The sequence below is a fragment of the Cornus florida genome, unplaced genomic scaffold (genome assembly GCF_030987335.1).
Source record: "Cornus florida cultivar Cherokee Brave unplaced genomic scaffold, ASM3098733v1 CherokeeBrave_3.0.0_Hap2_Chr10, whole genome shotgun sequence".
NCBI classification, from domain to species: Eukaryota; Viridiplantae; Streptophyta; class Magnoliopsida; order Cornales; family Cornaceae; genus Cornus; species Cornus florida.
In genome coordinates, this window is record NW_026775580.1 from 29,382,374 (window position 1) to 29,404,172 (window position 21,799).

A 21,799-nucleotide genomic window follows, 5' to 3' on the forward strand; every position below is an offset into this window, starting at 1 on the left:
AAAACTCTTTTTGTGCACTCACTTGTTTTATCTGCTTTGAAGAAGCCTCTTTTAGCTATGTTTTTACTTATGTCGTTTTTCTTTTGAAGTCTTTATCATGATCTATGCTTTTGTCTAACATCTGCTAGTTATGTTCATATTTTCCTTATCTACTGTTTTGACTTCTGTCATCTATAAAATGACATATTTCCTATTTTATTGCCCTTTAAATTCTCATTCTCTAATAGTTCATGAATTGGCATGTATTTTCTCTTTCATAGAAGTAGACTTTTTGAGATGACAAAGGGGGAGAAAGATGTGTTATTATGCTATGTGTCTACTCTACTTTTTATATATATCTTGATTGATGCATATTGATAAGGGGAGACTAATAAAAATATCTGTAAAAAGTTAAATGAAATCAAGCATGATATGATACTTTAGATATGCTTATTGATAGGGGGAGCTCTCTTTCAAATACAACTCTACTTAGTCAATAAACACATCAATGTTTTGTCATCATAAAAAAGGGGGAGATTGTTGGCCTAAGGATTTTTATCTAAAGGTCAAGCTTATTTTAGATGATTACAAACCATTAATGATGTTTATGTACTAATATTTTCATTGAGTTATATATAGTTCATATCTTATATGATGAGCTAGATGAGCCATTTCAAGCATTCAAGTACTCAAGCTATGGACTCAATGAAGCCTCAAAGATTGCAAGAAATTAAAGAAAGACTCAAACTTCAAAGATCAATCAAACAATTTCAAGGAAGAAAGCAACTCTTCATCAAGCTCAAAAGATCATGGTCAGGGAATGGAGAAAAGGGTAGATAGGATGGTGAGAGCTTTAGATTTAAATGTTAAAGCATATTTGAATATCTTCTGAAGCTCAAGTTTTTAGGTTCATGCATATTTTCTCTAAAAATCAGTTTTTAGAAGGCCTAAAATCTTTCCATGAACTTTACTTATGCATGCTCTCATAATAGGAAGTGCACAGAACAAGACTTGTTTCATTTTTAGTCTTACACAAGGATTGGAGCTGCCTCCCAAATATTGGAGCCTGCTCTTTGTAGCCAAATTGTGTGTCGTAGAATGCATTTTGTGAATTGGAGCCTCCTCCCAGTTATTGGAGCCGTCCCATTTATTGGAGCCTCCTCCAATTTTTTGAAGAGCCGGCTCTTCTAGATTATTTGAATCTTCAACGGCACTTTTCTGCATTTAAGACTACCAACTACTTCTAACAGACATATTAAGCCTCGGTTGTCTATATAAAGAAGGCTCATTTTACTGAAGAAATACACCACTGAATAATACATTCAAGAGAGCATTCAAGAGCATTCAATAAGCCTTTAAATTCTTCTCTGAGCTTTCACTTTCAACCATCACTACATTCTCTCATCCTAGAACTTGAGCTTCATTAATATTAACTCATCAATAACATCAACGAAGAAACATTCACTATCACCATGGTGATGAAGAATAGCATTGAAGATGTTCAGTTTAACTTTCATATTTTAAAAAGATAAATCCATGGCTCCAGTCCTACAATTAATGCAAGTATTCACTGTGACTAAAAAAAGGACGCCCAAGAATAACTAGAATATAATTTTTGGAATTGTAGACCGGTTCTATATCAAGAACTATGAAATCAACCGAAAAAAAGAACTTGTCCACTTTTATTAGTACATCTTCAACAATACCCCGTAGTTGTTTGATAGAACGCTCAGCAAGCTGTAGAACAACGGACATAGGTTTTAACTCTCCCAAACCTAACTTCTCATACAGCGAGTAAGGAATAAGATTCACACTTGCTCCAAGATCAAGAAGTGCTCGCTCTATCACATTGTTTCTAATGATGCAAGAAATTGTAGGAGCACCAGGATCTTTAACCTTTAGAGGAGTGTTGTACTTAAGAATACCACTGACTTGCTCGGTGAGACAAATTTTCTTAGGAACTTGGCTTTTGGATTTTCTTTTGAGAGTACACAAGTCCTTAAAAAATTTAGAGTAGGCTGGAATTTGCTTTATAGCATCAAGCTGAGGAAGATTGATTTTGACATGTTTACAAACCTCCATCATATCTTGATTTTTCTTGCCTTGCTTACCAAAATGGGAGGGTTCCTTAAGACGTTTAGGATAAGGCGATCTTAGCTCATAAGCTATCTCAAGGTTGGGAGCAGATGAAAAAGTAACTCCACCTTCAACTCCTGTGGTGGATTGTGGAATAGAGTTTAAGAAAACATCTTGGGATGTGGATTATGAATGATAGGAACAATGGGAACCCTAAGCCTCTCTTTTTCTTCCTGTCCTTTTTTAACTTGATTATCAACCACTTTACCACTCCTGTAGTAATAGCCTGAACTTACTCATGATGAATACTTGAGGAATTAGTTTCATCAATCATAGAAGTCTACCATTTCGGGTTAGCTACTAGCTGACTAGGCAGCTTTCTATCCTCTCGTCGAGATATAGTACTCGTTAGTTGCCCAACTTGTGCCTCTAGCTTTGCTATAGCTTGTGCATGAGAATTGAGAAGTTGGGTATTGGCTTTAAGATCAACAAAAGTATTGAGTACTTGATCCTTAAAAGCAGAATTTCTAGGAGGAGGTGGAAGATTAGGAGTTTTAGCGGGTTGATTCTTGAACTGAGGTGGACGATAAATACCAGATTGATTGAAAGAATTATTTTGTGGCATATGATTAGATAAATTTTGATACTGTCCCTGTGATTAAAAAATAGTGACTCATTGACTTTGATTACGTCATGATAGATTTGGATGATCTCTCCAGCTAGGATTATATGTAAAAGCATATGGATTGTAAGCTGGTCTAAAGAATGCAACATTCACTTGCTCCTATAGGATCTCGGATGATTATCCCATCATAGGGCAAGTGTCAACAAAATGGGAAGGATTAGCACAAATTGAACAAACTTCCTTTGTCAAGGTAGTTTGTGGATTAGTGATGAGTGCTGAAAAGTGCACATTTAAACCCCTTAAGCATAGGTATTTTAGGACGTTTATCTATCTTACTTTCTCGTTTTAGACTAATTTTGTGTTATTGTCCTTTTTAGGTGCCTATCCCCAAAATAAGCTAATTCAGCCAAATAAGAGCTTAAAAGAAGCAAACTCAAGCTGGATGGAAGAAATGAGCAAAGTGGAAGCAGAATAAAGCAAAGTGTGGAAATCAGCATGTTCGATCGATCTCAAGAATACTTCGATCAATTGAAAGTTCATCGATCTAGACTCTCCAAAATGGATCCAAGCTCTTTTGTCCTTATCCAAAGATCCCACAAAGTTCGATCAATCCAACAATTCTTAAATCGATCGAAAAGGTTCCATCTTATCCTGTTGTACCACCCTACCTACCACTTTTGTCTCTTTCCCCAAAATATCTCAGATATGTCCGTATCCAAAAAGGCGCCGCCATGGGAGGATCGATCCAGCCAAAGTTTGATAGATCTCAGCCAGGTTCGATCGATCTCAGCATAGGTTCGATCAATCGAACCCTCTCAAGTGCGAATTAAATTAATTTCCAGCTCATTAAAAGTTGTCTCATGGTGCAATCATTGGAGGAGCCCTTGTGTACGAGCCTAAACCATTGGGTGTGACATTTAAGCTACCTATATAAGGATTATGAGCCACTTTTACACATATACTTTTAAGAGTTGATAGATACAATTTTTTATTATTCTTAGAAAGGAAGAAAAGATAAGAGGAGGCTAGAGACACATTCTTAGGAGGTCTTCCATCTAACTCAAGAAGAAGAACATTTCTACCATATAGCCCTTGAGGGTTGGAGGACACCATCCATGAGTGGCTAGACATCCTCTTGGGGCTAGAGTTAGCCCTAAGCATGCTTTCTTTACCTTGATTTATGTATTTTTTTAGGGGATTTGTGTTGTAATACATGTTTTGACATCTTTATATACATAGATCTTGTTTATTCAATGATTTGTGTGGTTTAATTCTTCCAATTGATCATTTCATTCTATCCATATGTCTATGTATGCTAGAATAGATGTACATGTGTTTATCTCTATCTTTTGTGTTGTTGATGCATGTCTATGTGTGTTGATGCTATAGATCTAGAGATTGTCAAGACATAGTGCTTAATAGAATGCTCTTGTGGTTTATTTGATGGTTTATACTCATTTCTTGATGGATTGTGCCTCTCCTTTAGTTTAATTTTCATGTCATTAGCTTAGATGTAGTATAGTTACCTTAGTTATTAAATGGGAGGACAATCCATGCTTGTTGTTTGATGTTCCATACTTATAAATGCAAATAGTATATTTCTCTAATTATGTGATGTGTTTGGATTGTGAGCTTAAAGAATGATTAATGGCTTAGTTTGATATATTATGTTATTCATTGTGTTTTTTAAACAATATATACTTAATTGGTCATCCATGCTTATTGAAACTACCACACACACTCATTATTGTTGCAACATATGTTTTCCACCTCATTAATTATGACTTGAGTGTACAGAAAGGTGATGCTTAGTGGTGATCTCTAAGTCCCAAGACCTCTCTCTTTTGTTTTCTCTATCCTTTAATTACTTGTTTTATATTGAGCTTGTTTAATCTTAATTGTAATTTAATCAACCAAACAATCTACCTTTGATCATTCGACCTACTAACCCTAAGCATTTTTTCCATTACTAGTAGCCCTCTAATCCCTTGGGACAATCCCTACTCACTCTTACTACATTACTAGTAGTGGTAGTAGTGGTTTTTATAAATTTAAACTTAACCCAAAAGGCTTTTCTTGAACCATACATTCACTACATTATTTGGGCGTATAGGAACGGCCACCGTCAAATTTTGGTGCCGTTGCCGGGGATTGAATTGGTAATGCCGTGTTTTGGAAACAATTAGGAATTAGTACTCTTTCGATCATGTCTTTACTTTACTTTTATTTTTGGTTACTTATTGTGTTTGTTTTTTATTGACTAGGTGCATTGAGTGAAAGAAGTCAAGCAAAGGAGAATTGAAGAGCAAGAAAGCCAAGTGAAGCTAAGCTAAGCATAAAAAGGACTAAAAATCTAAAAAAATTACAAAGCAAAGCAAGGCTAGAAAGTTGAAAGTTAAATTGAAGTTGCTTAAGGACCCTTTGTGAGATCTTTCTAACTCAAGCTTTAGTTAAATCGTCGGCCCGCGTGGAGGCTTGTTTTTCATTTCTTAGATAAATCATGAGCCCGCGTAGAGGCAATTTACTTTTCCTTGATTGTTGTTCAAGCATGGGAGTATGAGATCATTATATGTGGAGATTTGTTGGTTGATTTATTGTGGCGGGCGAAGTGTTTGTTGCTTATTTATTTCTTGTTATTTGTCTTTGTTAGTGCATACATCATCGTAGGTCATTAAATCCTACTCTTGTCTCTCTTAATTTTCATCTTGAATTGGTTGTTCGTAACCCTAGGGGAAGAGGTAGTTCTCATCACTCCATTTCACCAATGGAGAATTTGAATGACGACTATGTGGAGGACCTTGGTCACATAGACCAACAAGGCATCCTTGACCCTAATGTGCATCATGAAAACATCCAAGTACTATTAGGCATGCCTAGACCATTTATTCCACCACAACAACAAGGCCAAATTCCATTGGGAATGCCTCAACCAATATTTGCTCCACAACCTCCCATGGTTCAAGCTAACCATGGTGTTCGAGTAGCACCACCGGTTGTAAATCCCCCTCTTGCTTTAAGAGACCATTATGTGTCTAATGAATACAATGCAACCACTTGCATTCAATTACCTCCATTTAGAGCACGTCACTATGAAATCAAACCACAAACCATTCAAATGCTTCCTAACTATCATGGACTTCCTAATGAAGAACCTTATAAGCATTTGGATGAGTTTCTTGAAGTGTGTTCTACCGTGAAATACACGGACATGCCAGAAGAAGTTTTAAGATTTAAACTTTTTCTTTTCACCCTTAAAGACAAGGCAAAATATTAGTTCAATAGTCTTAGGCCTTTTTCGATAACCTCTTGGGCGGAAATGCAACAAGAGTTCTTAAAAAAGTACTATCCGGTTTCTAAGACTAATGCCATGAGAACTTCAATTAGAGAATTTTCTCAAGGGGATGGGGAAATATTTCATGAGGAATAGGAAATATTCAATAACTTGCTTAGGAAGTACCCTCATCATGACATACCTAAGTGGCAACTAGTTCAATATTTCTTCGAAAGTTTACCGGATAATCATAAGGGTATGGTTGATGCATCTATGGGTGGTTCTTATCTTGATACGCATGAAAATAATGTGTGGAAATTGTATGAAAGCATGAGTGAGAATTCAATGCATAGGTCCTTATCTTCTAAAAATGGTAGAAACCTAGGTGGAAAGAAGAATGTCGGCTTATATTAAGTTGACAACTCCAACGACTTAGCCGTCGAGATAAAATCCTTATCTAAAGGTTTGATCAATTTTTAATCAACCAAACTTTGGCGAATCAAGTATCTTCCTCCCCAACTCATATTCATCATCGTGCATCTAATAAATCTTGCATGACTTGTTCAAGTGTCTTGCATTCTACTTCCAATTGTCCCCATGAACATGTGTAAAGTGAGCCCCATGAGCAAGTCAATGCAACATTTGTTAATCAAGGGAATAATCCCCATGGAACCCATTACAATTCAAGTTGGAGGAACCGTCCAAACTTTTCTTGGAAAAGTTAAGGGGAAGGCTCAAACCCTCCCCAAGGTGGTTTTCAAGGGAAGTATGTTCCGCTACCAATGTAAAGCCAAGGTTCCCAAGGTTTTAGATCATTGGTGATTGTCAGTCGTCAAGCACCAAAGCTTGCAAAGTGGACTAAGATGAGTGTGGCCAAGTTTTACATTTATAATTTGCTGCTACTACCTTTCACTAAAAATATAGTTAGGGCGAGTAGGGATTGTCCCAAGGGATTGGTGGGTCGTATTAGGTTGTGGAATCGAGATTAGGGTTAGTAGGTCAAGTGATCAAAAGATTGGTTAGTGATTGAATTATACTAAAATGCAATAGGGAGAAAATAAGAGAGAGAGAGAGATCTTGGGGTTTAGAGATCACCACTAAGCATAGCTTTTCTACACCCTTAATGAATAATTAATGAGGGGGAAAACATATATTGCAACAATAGTGTGTGTGTGTGGTTGTTTCAACAAGCATGGATGACTAATTAAGTATATATTGTCTAAGCAACATAGTGGATAGCACAATATATCAAACTAAGCCATTAATCATTTCTTTAAGCTCACAATCCAAACATATCACAAGGTTAGAGACATATGCTACTTGTTTTCATAAGTATGGAACATCAAACAACAAGCATGGATTATCCTCCCATTTAACATCTAAACTACAACTACACTACAATTAAGCTAATGACATGAAATTAAACTAATTAAACAAAGGGAGAGGTACAATCCATCAAGAAATGAGTATGAACCATCAAATAAACCACAATAGCATTCTATTAAGCACTATGTCTTGACAATCTCTAGATCTATAGCATCAATACACATAGACATGCATCAATAACACAAAATCTAGATACAAACACATGAACATCTATTCTAGCATACATAATCATATGGATAGAATGAAAAGATCAATTGAAAACATTAAACCACACAAATCATTGAATAAACAAGATCTATGTATATAAAAATATCAAAACATATATCACAATACAAATCCCCTCAAAAATACATAAATCAAGATGTAGAAAGCATGCTTAGGGCTAACTCTAGCCCCAAGAGGATGTCTAGCCACTCATGGATGGTGTCCTCCAACCTTCAAGGGCTAACTCCATAGTAGAAATTGCTCCTCTTCTTGGTTGATGGAAGAACTCCAAGCTTGTGTCTCTAGCTTCCTCTCTTTTTTTCTTCCTCACTAAGAATATGATATGGAAATTGTGCCAAAAGTCTTTTTTCAAGTATGCTCTCAAGAATGGCTCATATTCCTTATATAGGTAGGTTAAAATGTCACACTCAATAGTCTGGGCTCGCACATCAATAATCCTACAATGATTACACTATGAGCCAACCTTTAATGAGCTGGATTTTATCTTTTTCTCGGGCTTGAGGAAGTTCAATCGATCGAACTTGTGGTGAGATCGATCGAACATGGCTGAGATCTATTAAACTTTGGCTGGATCGATCCTCCTATGGCGGCGCCTTTTTGGATAAGGACAAATCTGAGATATTTTGGGGAATGAGACAAAAGTGGTAGGTAAGGTGGTACAATAGGATAAGATGGAATCTTTTTGATCGATCTGAGAATTGTTGGATCGATCAAACTTTGTGGGATCTTTGGATAAGGACAAAAGAGCTTGGATCCATCTTAAAATGTCTAGATTGATGAACTTCCGATCGATCAAAGTGTACTTGTGATCGATCGAACCTGCTGAATACCATATTTTGCTTCAATCTGCTTCCACTTTGCTCCTTTCTTCCATCTAGCTTGAGTTAGCTTCTTTTAAGCTCTTATTTGGCTGAATTAGCTTATTTTGGGGATAAGCACCTAAAAAGGGAAATAACACGAAATTAGTCTAAAACGGGAAAGTAAGATAGATAAAGGTCCTAGAATACCTAAGCTTGAGGGGTCTAAATGCGCACTTTCAGCGCTCATCACACCCCCAAACTTAAATATTTCTAGTCCCTAGCAATGAAATATAAAGTGAAGGAATGAAATGAACAACTATACAACTATAAACTAGAAAACAATAAATGGATAATGCCACTTTCGTAAGGAACATGATTGCATTTAGCATATGCAATAAGTCTTTTAAACCCCTAGGTTACCCCTAGTGGACAAGTGAATTCTCGTAAGGGTTTCCAGAAATGATACCCACAAACATTAAGCTTATTCTCACAAAAGAGGCACCAATATTGCAAATAAGCATTGGGAGAAAACTACCTCAAGTATGCAATTTTTCAACCATTTCCAAGTAATTTCCCAAAATTTCAACATCAAGCAAGCAAGTATGGTCCTTCACATATCAAGAAAATGATCATGCAAATCAAAACGACTCTAGAATCCTTTTGAGTGGACCGGCATCAAATATGTTGTTATCTAAGCCAACTAAAGAAATCATCATATCCTTACCTTCAAACTAGCATACAAATCTAGTATCGATCATCAAGACAAAGAGTGGACCTTTTATTAAAGCTTTATTGATCTAGGTGCACTTATTCTTTTCACTTAATTTTGTTTTTTTTTTACTAACCCAAGGATCAAAGATGGAAGCACAGTGTAATGTGTTGATTTATTAAGCTTTCTAGCGATCCATGAGGTCGAGCGTTAGGTCAATGACTCCCAAACCGGACGGCTTTAGGGCATTAGGTGTTCAAATACCCCTAAGGACTTATAAGCTCAAATCAACTAGGCTACAAATCAAAATAATCGACATCTAATCATTTCCCACTTCATACATTTTAGAAGAAGTTCTCACTTTTTTATTACTTTTGCAACTTTTCTTTCTTTTCCTTTTCTTTTTCTTTTTCTTTTCTTTTCTCTTTTTTTTTTCAATTATTAACCTAAAGTTTGGGCCTTCCACCTTTTGACGCGAGAAATTTAGTACTTGATGAGACTAGAATCCCGGCTACTTAGTGAAAAGGGGTTATTATCCACCTTTATCAAGAATGAAAGCTTTCAATGCACTACTAGTTTAATTGGGATATAACCAATTCAATAATCAACAAAACATGCACCCCACAAATGAATGCTAGTATGCGCCTGTGCTAGTGTAGAATTTTAAAGTGAATCTCAAAACAATCACAAAATCAGGATGATGTGGACCACAAATGCAAGCAACATATCAATTTTTTGAAAAATTTACTCCTAAATGGCATCCACAAGGAATACAAAGAGTATTGGACTCCCAAGTCAAGCAATTTTTAAATTTTAAGCAATATAGTCCTCAAAAGATTAAAATCATAGCTAGTTATGGACCAATCATAGAAAATTCCTCAAATACATAAGTCATGCTCAAATTTTTGAATTAAAAGCAAATACTGCAATTAACTCCATTACCCCCCCCCCCCCAAACTTAAATGGCACAATGTCCTCAATATGCAAAGAGAACAAAGGAAAGAGTATACCAGTGCAGCTAAGCAAAGAATGGTCAGGACACAAGTATCCAAAGTAGGTGGCATAGCCCCTCCAAACTTGGGATTAACTGTGGTCCTGAAAAGATAGCACTAGATAAAAGTTCATTAGACAACAAAGGGGATAATAATAGTACACAGTGGACATGCAAGTGTAAATAGGATAAGAAATTGAAGTAAAGAGAGAGGACAAAGGTGGTCCTGAAAAATTCGGGTAGCACTCTCTCACTGAAGTCACTGAGATGCACCTGATAGAGTCAGACAGATAGATTTATCAATAGGCAATATGACATCCAAAAACAAAGCATGTATAAAATAAGAACAGTATATGGTACATCGCAGTAGAGGGCCGATAGACCGGCAAATATAACAGTATCAAAATAGCTGTCTAATATCATAGATATAGATAAAAATGGAAGAGAAGTAGAGAGATCAGGCAGAGGATGTAGGGCGGGTGGGGCGTGATCCCCGGATATCTCTGGATATGCCTTACAGCACAGCTAGAACGTCTGAGCGGAGAGATGCCATATCTGTGCTGAGGGAGACAACGTCTGCTCTGAGAGAGACAACATCTGCCCGGAGAGAGACAACCTCACCCTCCAATATCTGGAAATGCTCTCCTAGGCCAGGTGTCTAAGCTGAAGCCTCAGGTATAACTAGATCATGAAACTGCGGTATGTCCTGAGTCTGCTCCTGAGAATGAACTGGTGACCCTGCCAGAGAGTGATGCGGAAGCTCCTCTGCTGGCGGTTCTCGCTCTAAATCAATATCTATATGCTCATCAGCAACCACTGGTGGGTTTACTAGATCGGCTGCTGCTACTACCTGTTCCATCTCCTCTATCTCAAGCTCCTCAGCTGCCTCTGCAGTATCCTCCTGTAGACTCTTGATAAGAGCCTTGTAGCTCTTATCCTAGTCCTTCTTCTTGAACGAGCAGGCCCCAGCCTCAGTACGCTCCCGGTGCTGGAAGAGATAGCACTGGTCTTGTAATATCTGTGTAATGAGATGGCCAAATGGGAGAAACTTAGCCCATTTGGGCTTGGCCTTGCTGATATGATCAACATATAACTTCATCATAACGCTCCAGATGAGCGCAGGAATGGATAGTCAATACCCTGTATAGAAGGCGTATAGAGCTGCCAGATAGTCGCCGCACCTCTGTATCTTGTGGCTGGCCATGAATACATTTCAGAATAAAACTGAATCGAAGAACCATAGGTCATCTGGCAGATAAATGCGCGTGGCAAAAGTCTCGCCAGCTGCATAATAACCTGTGAGTACCACTGCCATGTCGGCATAGGAAGGCCTCCATAGAGTAGGATATGTAGCCTCGAGATCAGGAGGGCAGATATGTGGAAATCGGCAAGATCTGGATAGAGTGTCCACAGTGATACTGATAGGGTAGCCGTCAATGGTAGTCCGCAGCTCCCTCAAGTTACTCAGGGTAGGTCGGAGGTTCTGGAAGAACATCCGGACCAACCTTGGGTACACTGGATATGTAACAGGGGCTAATATGGCTGAAATGCCCCTCCAGTCTATGTCATCATATGCTGCTCTGGTAAGAACAGACCGGGAGAAGAAGTCTATATCGAAGACCGACTCATGCGCCACCTGAACGCGTGAGTATCTCGGCAATGGTCAGTCTAAGTCCTGGGCTAGCTGAGTTGGTGGTGGTGAAGGAGATGGTATATGCTCAACCTCAGTATCAGCCTATGAAGAAGATGATGTGGCAGCCGAAGACTGTAATCTAAAGTCAGCGAATGGGGACTGAGCTGTATCTACCTCTGACTGGTCTTATATTTGCTCTGGCTCTGGCTCTGGCTCAGGCTCAGGAATGGGGTCCTAGACGTGAGATGGACCTGCCTGGTAGTCTAATCTCCGCCTAACTCTGCAATGATAATGTCCACGGGCAACAGTCTTGACCCTAGCCATGGCCTGCAAAATAAAATGAAACTCAAAAAGGAAGTCAGTGCCGGTATGAAGAATTAAAGCACATTTATAGAATCATGTATGTCAAATAAGATAGACAAAATAGATAAGGAACATGAATCTATGCAAGTGACAAAGAAGAAGTGACATGATGTGAACCATGTTAGACAATATAAGTATGAAATGCATCTAATGTGGAAAACATAGGCATTGGGCATGTATGAGATAGCATGAAACACAAGAGATGGTGTGTGAAGTGTGTAATGCAAATCTATGAAGTTCGATCGATCACAAAAATGTGAGATCGATGTAAGTTCGATCGATCTTGAATAAGTGAAATTGTATAAATCGATCTGAGAAAAAGTTCGATCGATCGAACTATGAGTTGAAATTTGAAAAGTCACAGATCTGTGACGTGGATGGCACGGGGGCCTCAAAAGCAAGCTCGTGGGCCCCTCTACACAACAAATCAACAATTTTGGTCACTTGATTAGGCCCGTACCCCCCAAAATCAAAAATCAGAATAAAAAATATAAAACTGATATATATACATATATATACACATACATACAGTGGGTCAAAGCTTAAAAAATGGCAAGATTCATCATCATAACATCATAGATCTAACACGAAAGCATGGATTCATCAACATGAAACTTGAAATCAAAAGGGAAGAACTCGAATCTTACCCTAAACCGAGAGAGAAGTGGATCGAAGGAGAGAGAGATGAAATCTCAGATCCGAGATGAGGGGGAGAGATTTGGGCACGATGAAATTGCCAGAGCACTCGCCAGAAGATAGGAATAGTGGGGTTGCAGCAACGAGGGGAAGCTAGGGTTTTTTGGATCGATCTGAAATAACCCTTGGCCTCTATTTTTAAAAACATTCCCTCTTTAGTTCGATCGAACGAACTAAAATCTTAGATCGATCAAACTAGTATCGATCTCTCCTCACTAAAAGACAATTATTTTTGAAACTTTTGAATTTTTGAAAATTAAAAGTCAAAAATTAAAATGAAAAAATATATATATATATATATATATATATATATATATATATATATATATATATATATTTGGATTTTTAAAAAATAAAAATAAACTAAGTAAAATAAAAGAAAACAAAAGAATAATTATTTTTGAAAATTTTGAAATATAAAATAAAAGAAAAGAAAAGAAAATTTTTTGGGATTTTTGAAAAATAATAGACAAAAATAAATATAAAAAAATACAAGAAATAAAAGTATTTTTGAAAACTTTGAAAACCCCCTTTTTTTTTTAATTCAGAATAAAATATTTTTGGAGTTTTTAAATTTAAAATTTAAAACAAAAGTCAAACTTAAAGTCAAAACAGTAAATCAGAGAACAGAGATCGATTTCTCCAAGATCGATCTCAGAAAGAGTCAGATCGATCGAATATGCAAAAACTTGCAGACATGTTCGAACGATGGGACAGAGAGGCCTTTTGCAGAGGGTTCAAATTTTTTTCTTAGTGTTGAGACTACAGATCAATCCAAGATGAATCTGGATCGATTGAATAATTTACGATCGATTAAACAGAGAGCTGAAATATGCAGGTTTTCTTCGAACGATTGGACAGAGAGGTGATTGGATGCAGGTATGGAGTTTGATCGATTGAACCTCTTTTGAGATCGATCAAACAAGAACAAAATGCTCATTTTCAACATGAAAGTGCATGCAATCCTAATCACAGTTCCTAGCAATTTATATGAACCTAAAGCAAATATCTAGACCTCGCAAGAAATGAAATTTAAAATAAAAATGAGGGAGGAATAGGGTTGTGACACCCTACGAAATGCACTAGTCTTTAACGTCTCTAGCAAGATGTTGGGCTCTTTTAGTTCGGATCAAACATCTTATAGTGCATCCCCTCCTTAATGGGGTGATAAGTACTTTGAATTCCTTCCAACAAATGGTTCCATAAGGAACTTATTGAATTAGGCTCAAAGGAACTGTTGGTCCTTTTTCAATGTGATCTTTGGGCTTCCATGCCCTTTTAAAACAAGATTTTGAAATAACTTTCTTGGAATTCAAGGTTGAAGATAACTCTTTTGAAATTTTGGTTTCAAACAAAGACTCTATTCCTTCACATTCATGGTCATCATATTTCACTGCAACATTCACTTCTTCATGCTTGTCAAATGAATTGGGGGTCGGATTGAAGATATTCAACTTCACCTTCATATGGCCAAATGAGATCATTATCCTCGTCCTACAATTAATGTTGGCATTAGTGGTTGCCAAGAAAGGACGGCCAAGGATAAACGGGAATTTGGCTCTTAAGATTTGGGACCGGCGTGTCAATGACAACGAAATCAACGGGGAAAAAGAATTTATCAATTTTAATCAATACGTCCTCAATGATACCTCTAGGCTTTTTGATGGATCGATCGGCAAGTTGCAAAACCACCGACTTCGGTTTCAAGTCTCCTAAGCCTAATTTGACATACACCGAGTATAGAAGAAGGTTAACACTTGCTCCTAAGTCTAGAAGAGTCCGATTAATGATATGATCACCAATGATACATAAAGTGGTAGGTGAATCGGCGTCTTTGAACTTTGGAAGAGTGTTATATTGCAAAATAGAGCTCACTTGCTCGGTCAAGACCACTTTCTTAGGTGCTTGGCTTTTGTTCTTCCTCTTTTGGGTGCAAAGATCTTTTAAAAACTTGGCATAAGCCAGAATTTGCTTGATTACATCCAAAAGCGGAAGGTTAACCTTCACTTGCCTAAACACATCAATGATTTCATTTGTCTTTGTCTTTTGCTTGTCAAGATAAATGGATCCTTTCAAGGCATCCGGAAATGGAGCTCTTGGCTCAAAAATTTTTTTAGAATTTTTTCTTAAAGTCTCTTTAACACAAGAAGTTTTGAAATCATTTTTCAAATTTTTCTTTTCAATATCACTTTTCAAATAAGTTTTCAACACATTCTCATTTGAAAGATCATGTATATGCAATAAAGGAGGAATAGGATGTGAAACGGGATGGGTGTCAACTTATGGTTGCACCGGTTCACTCTCTTCATTGGACATGCCCACTTCGTTGTCCACAATCTTCCCACTTCTCAAGGTAGTCACCGCATTAACATGCTCAATTATGTGACCTTCCGATGAGGAATGAGTCTCCACAATGCATTGTTGCTTTGGTGGAGCATTCAAAGGCATTTTTCCTTTCTCTCTAGCATTTAAAGTACTATCTATTTGCCCTACTTGGGTTTCTAGCTTAGCAATGGATTTAGAATGAGAATGAAACAATTGAGTGTTCACCTCTAGAGTGCCTAAAGCGGTCAAAACTTTCTCTTCAAAAGCGGGACTCTTAGAATTTCCTTGAGAATATGATGGTTGATTAGGAAAATGAGAATTAGAAAATTGATTCGTTGTGATTGATATGGTCTATATCCTTGTGATCCTTGGCCTTGCATTGGAGGTGAAATGTACTTTTCTTGAAAACTACCTTAGGAAGGGTTTGAGCCTTCCCCTTGGTTTCTCCAAGAGAAATTCGGATGGTTCTTCCAACTAGGATTATAGTGATTGCCATAAGGATTGTTCTCTTGATTAACAAAAGTTGCATTGACTTGTTCATGATGCTCACTTTGCACATGCCCATGGGGACAATTGGAAGTAGAATGTAAAACACTTGAACAAGTCATACCTGATTCATTGGATGTATGATGGGAATGGTTAGGGAAGGAAGATACTTGATTTGCCGAGTTTTGGTTGATCAACAATTGATCAAACCTTTGAGATAAGGATTTCATCTCGGCAGCTATTTCAATGGAATGATCAACTTGATGTAAACCAACACTCTTCCTTCCACTTGAATTTGTACCATTCTTAGAAGATAAAGTTTGATGCAAAGAATTTTCACTCATGCTCTCATAAAGACGCCACACGTCATCTTCATGCCTATCAATATAAGGGCCACCCATGGAAGCATCAACCATGCCCTTTTAATTATCGAATAAACTCTCAAAGAAATGTTGAACTAATTGCCATTTGGGCATGTCATGATGTGGACACTTCCTAAGGAATTCATTGAATCTTTTCCATGCCTCATGGAATGTTTCCCCATCCCCGTGTGAAAACTCTCGAATTGAGGTTCTCATGGCATTGGTCTTAGAAACCGGATAATACTTCTTCAAGAACTCTTGTTGCATTTCTACCCAAGAAGTTATTGAAAAAGGCCTAAGATTGTTAAACCAATATTTTGCCTTGTCTTTAAGGGTGAAAGGAAAAATTTTAAGCCTTAAGACCTCTTCCGGCATGTCCGTATATCTCACGGTGGAACATACTTCAAGAAACTCATCTAAATGCTTATAAGGTTCTTCACTTGGAAGTCCATGATAGTTAAGAAGCATTTGAATGGTTTGTGGTTTGATTTCATAGTGGTGTGCTCTAAATGGTGGAATTGAATGTATGTGGGTGCATTATATTCATTAGGCATATAGTGATCTCTTAAAGCAAGGGGAGGGTTAACAATTGGAGGTGCAACATGGGCACCTTGATTGCCTTAAACTATGGGAGGTTGTGGAGCAAACATTGGCCTTGGAATTCCCAATGGAACTTGGCCTTCTTGTTGTGGTTGGTGAATGAATGGCCTCTGCATACCTAATGGTACTTGCATGCTTTCATGATGCACATTGGGATTAAGGATACCTTGTTAGTCTATGTGACCAAGGTCCTTCGCATGTTCTCCATTATGGTCTTCCATTGATGAAATGGATTGACTAGAACTTCCTCTTCCCCTAGGGTTTCGAACAACGGATTCAAGATGAAAATTAAGAGGGACAAGAGTAGGTTTCAATGACCTTTGACCATACATGCACAACAAAGCACAACAAACAACAAGTAATGAACAATCACTTCACCTTCGTAACAAATCAATTATCAAACTTCCTCCACATACAATGATCCCATACTCCCATGCTATAACCAATATGCAAAGAACAATAAAATTGCCTCCACGTGGGCTCACGATTTATCTAAGAATTGAAATACAAACCTCCATGCGAGCCGACGATTTAACTAGAGATTGAGTTAAGAAAGAGCTCACAAAGGGTCCTTTAGCATTTCAATTCCATTTTCAATTTTAGCCTTGCAAATTTTTTAGATTTTAGCTTTTTCCTTACTTTTGCTTAGCTCCTTGTTTAAAATGCTCCTTTGCTCACCTTCTAGCTCAATGCACCTAGTCAAACAAGAACCAACACAATAAGTAACCAAAACGAAAATGAAAATAAAGTAAAGACACGATCAAAAGAGTAATAATTCCTAATTGATTCCACAAATACGACGTTACCTTCAATCAATCCCCGGCAACGGCACCAAAAACTTGGTGATTGTTAGTCGTCGAGCACCAAAGCTTGCAAAGTGGACTAAGATGAGTGTGGCCAAGTTTTACATTTATAATTTGCCACTACTACCTTTCACTAAAAATATAGCTAGCGCGAGTAGGGATCATCCCAAGGGATTGGTGGGTCGTATTAGGTTGTGGAATCAAGATTAGAGTTAGTAGGTCGAGTGATCAAAAGATTGGTTGGTGATTGAATTATACTAAGATGCAATTTAAACTAAAGTAAATAATTAAATGCAATAGGGAGAAAATAAGAGAAAGAGAGAGAGAGATCTTGGGGTTTAGAGATCACCACTAAGCATACCATTTCTACACCCTTAATGAATGATTAATGAGGGGGAAAACATGTATTGCAACAATAATGTGTGTGTGTGGTTGTTTCAACAAGCATAGATGACTAATTAAGTATATATTGTCTAAGCAACATAGTGGATAAACTAAGCCATTAATCCTTTCTTTAAGCTCACAATCCAAACACATCACAAGGTTAGAGACATATGCTACTTGTTTTCATAAGTATGGAACATCAAACAACAAGCATGGATTATCCTCCCATTTAACATCTAAACTATAACTACACTACAATTAAGCTAATGACATGAAATTAAGCTAATTAAACTACGAGAGAGGCACAATCCATCAAGAAATGAGTACGAACCATCAAATAAACCACAAGAACATTCTATTAAGCACTATGTCTTGACAATCTCTAGATCTATAGCATCAATACACATAGACATGCATCAATAACACAAAATCTAGAGACAAACACATGAACATCTATTCTAGCATACTTAGACATATGGATAGAATGAAATGATCAATTGGAAGCATTAAACCACACAAATCATTGAATAAACAAGATCTATATGTATAAAAATGTCAAAACATATATCACAATACAAATCCCCTCAAAAATACATAAATCAAGATGTAGAAAGCATGCTTAGGGCTAAACTCTAGCCCCAAGAGGATGTCTAGCCACTCATGGATGGTGTCCTCCAACCCTCAAGGGCTAACTCTATGGTAGATATTTCTCATCTTCTTGGTTGATGGAAGAACTCCAAGCTTGTGTCTCTAGCTTCCTCTCTTTTTTTCTTCCTCACTAAGAATATGATATGGAAATTGTGTCAAAAGTCTTTTTTCAAATATGCTATCAAGAATGGCTCATATTCCTTATATAAGTAGGTTAAAATGTCACACTTAATAGTCTGGGCTTGCACATCAATAATCCTCCAATGATTGCACCATGAACCAACCTTTAATGAGCTGGATTTTGTCCTTTTTTGGGCTTGAGGAAGTTCGATAGATCAAACTTGTGGTGAGATCGATCGAACATGGCTGAGATTTATCAAACTTTGGCTGGATCGATCCTCCCATGGCAGTGCCTTTTTGGATAAGGACAGATCTGAGATATTTTGGGTAATAAGACAAAAGTGGTTGGTAGGGTGGTACAACAGGATAAGATAGAATCTTTTCGATCGATCTGAGAATTGTTGGATCGATTGAACTTTGTGGGATCTTTGGATAAGGAAAAAAGAGTTTGGATCCATCTTGAAATGTCTAGATCGATGAACTTTCGATCGATCGAAGTGTATTTGTGATCGATCGAACCTGCTGAATTCCATACTTTGCTTCAATCTGCTTCCACTTTGCTCCTTTCTTCCATCCAGCTTGAGTTAGCTTCTTTTAAGCTCTTATTTGGCTGAATTAGCTTATTTTGGGGATAAGCACCTAAAAAGGGAAATAACATGAAATTAGTCCAAAACGGAAAAAGTAAAATAGATAAAGGTTCTTGAATACCTAAGCTTAAGGGGTTTAAATGCACACTTTTCAGCGTTCATCAATCATTATCATTTCAATCACATGGAAACCAATTCTCTAATTCTCATTTCCCAAATTCATCATATTCTCAAGGAAATTCTAGGAGTCCCGCCTTTGAAGAGAAAGTTTTAACCGCTCTAGGCACTCTAGAAGCGAACACTCAATTGTTTCATTCCCATTCTCAATCCATTGCTAAGCTAGAAACCCAAGTTGGGCAAATAGCTAGTATCTTAAATGCTAGAGAGAAAGGGAAAATGCCGTTGAATGCACCACCAAAGCAACAATGTGTTATGGAGACTCATTCCTCATCGAAAGGTCCCACAATTAAGCATGTCAATGCGGTGACAACCTTGAGAAGTGGGAAGATTATAGACAACCAAGTAGGTATTCCCAATGAAGAGAGTGAACCAGTGCAACCAAAAGTTGACACCCGTCCCGTTTCTCATCCTATTCCTCCTTTATTGTATATGCATGATCATTCAAATGATAAAGTGTTAGAAAGTGATTTGAAAAGTGAGACCAAAACTGATTTGAAAGATTAATTGAACAAAGCTTTGAAAAAGGATTTTAAAAATTCTTGTATTAAAGATTCTTCAAAGAAAATTTTTGAAAAAGCTTTTGAGCCAAGAGCTCCATTTCCGGATGTCTTGAAAGGATCCATTTATCTTGATAAACAAAAGACCAAGACCAATGAAATCATTGAAATGTTTAGGCAAGTGAAGATTAATCTTCCACTTTTGGATGCAATTAAGCAAATTCCGGCTTATGCCAAGTTCTTGAAAGATCTTTGTACCCAAAAGAGGAAGAACAAAAGCCAAGCACCTAGGAAAGTGGTCTTGACCGAGCAAGTGAGCTCTATTTTGCAACATAACACCCTCCCAAAGTTCAAGGACCCCGGTTCACCTATTACTTCTTGCGTCATTGGTGACCATGTCATCAATCGGGCTCTCTTAGACTTAAGAGCAAGTGTTAACCTTCTTCCATACTCGGTATATGTCAAATTAGGCTTAGGAGACTTGAAACCGACGTCGGTGGTTTTACAAGTTGCCGACTGATCCATCAAAAAGCCTAGGGGTATCATTGAGGATGTCTTAATTAAAATTGATAAATTCTTCTTTCTGGTCGATTTCGTTGTCATTGACACGGAACCTGTTCTGAATCTCAAGAGCCAAATTCTCGTTATCCTTGGCCTTTCTTTCTTGGCAACCGCAAATGCCAACATCAATTGTAGGACGGGGGTAATGAAAATCTCATTTGGGCATATAAAAGTGAAGTTGAATATCTTCAATCCGACTTAAATTCATTTGACAAGCATGAAGAAGTAAATGTTGTAGAAAAATGTCTAAACAATGAATGTGAAAGAATGGAGTCTTTGCTTCAAACCAAAACTTCAAAAAGTTCATCTTCAACCTTGAACCGAAAGGATGATGTTTCAAAATCTTGCTTTGAGAGGGCATGGAAGCCCAATGATCACATTGACAAAAGACCAACAATCTCCTTTAAACCTAATCCAACAAGTTCTTTAGGGAACCGTTTGTTGGGTGGAATTCAAAGTACCTATCACCCCATTAAGGAGGAGATGCATTACAAGATGTTTGATCCGGGCTAAAAGAGCCCAACGTCTTGCTAGAGACGTTAAAGACTAGTAAATGTTTCGTAGGGTTTACAACCCTATTCCTCCCTTATTTCTATTTTACCTTTCATTTCTTGTGTCGTTTAGATATGTTTTGGAATTCATACATATGGCTAGGATTTTGATTGAGTATGCATGCACTTTCATTCTGAAAATAGGCATTTTGTCCCTGTTCGATCGATCTCAAATGAGGTTCGATCGATCGAACACCCATCCCTGCATCCAATCATTGCTCTTTTCCATCAATCTGAAATTTCCTACATAAATTAGCCCTTTATGTATCGTTCGAAAATTTCTTTCGATCGATCCGAGTACTCTAAGATCGATTAAAATTATCCTTGGATCGATCTTCACTCCACACTTAGAAAATTTTTGAGATCCATGAAAAAGGCCGCTCTGTGCATCGTTCGAACTTGTCTGCAGGTTTTTACCTATTCGATCAATCGAACCATTTTCTCGATCGATCTCAGCTTGATCGATCTGTACCCTTTGTTGACTCTTGTTTTGACTGCATTTTTAATTCATATTTAAAAAAATAAAAAAAAGGGAGTTTTCAAACTTTTCAAAAATACAAAAATATTTTTGGTTTATTTTATTTTATCCTCAAAAACTCCGAAAAGATTTTCATTTTATTTTTCACTTTTATTTTCAATTACTTGTTTTTTTTTTCTCATTTTAAAATTTTCAAAAAATCCCAAAACCAATTTCCTTTTGTTTTATTTCCAAAAATCCAAAAATATTTTGAATTCTAATTTTTACTTTGTAAATATTCAAAATTTTCAAAATATTTAAAAAATAATAATAATAAAAAATAAAAAATTTAAAAAAATTTCGTTTGTCGTTTAGTGAGGGGAGATCGATCTCAACATTTTCAGATCGATTTATCTTCGATCGATCGAAAATTTTTCCTGATCGATCGAACTTGTCGAGACCAGTTTTTAAAATAAAACCTTAG

At 37.1% G+C, this 21,799-nt stretch overlaps 1 pseudogene; it reads left to right on the forward strand.

The window, feature by feature from the left end:
• The first annotated feature begins 16,039 nt into the window (after positions 1–16,039).
• Positions 16,040–16,138, forward strand: LOC132280399 (small nucleolar RNA R71; annotated as a pseudogene).
• The last annotated feature ends 5,661 nt before the right edge of the window (positions 16,139–21,799 follow it).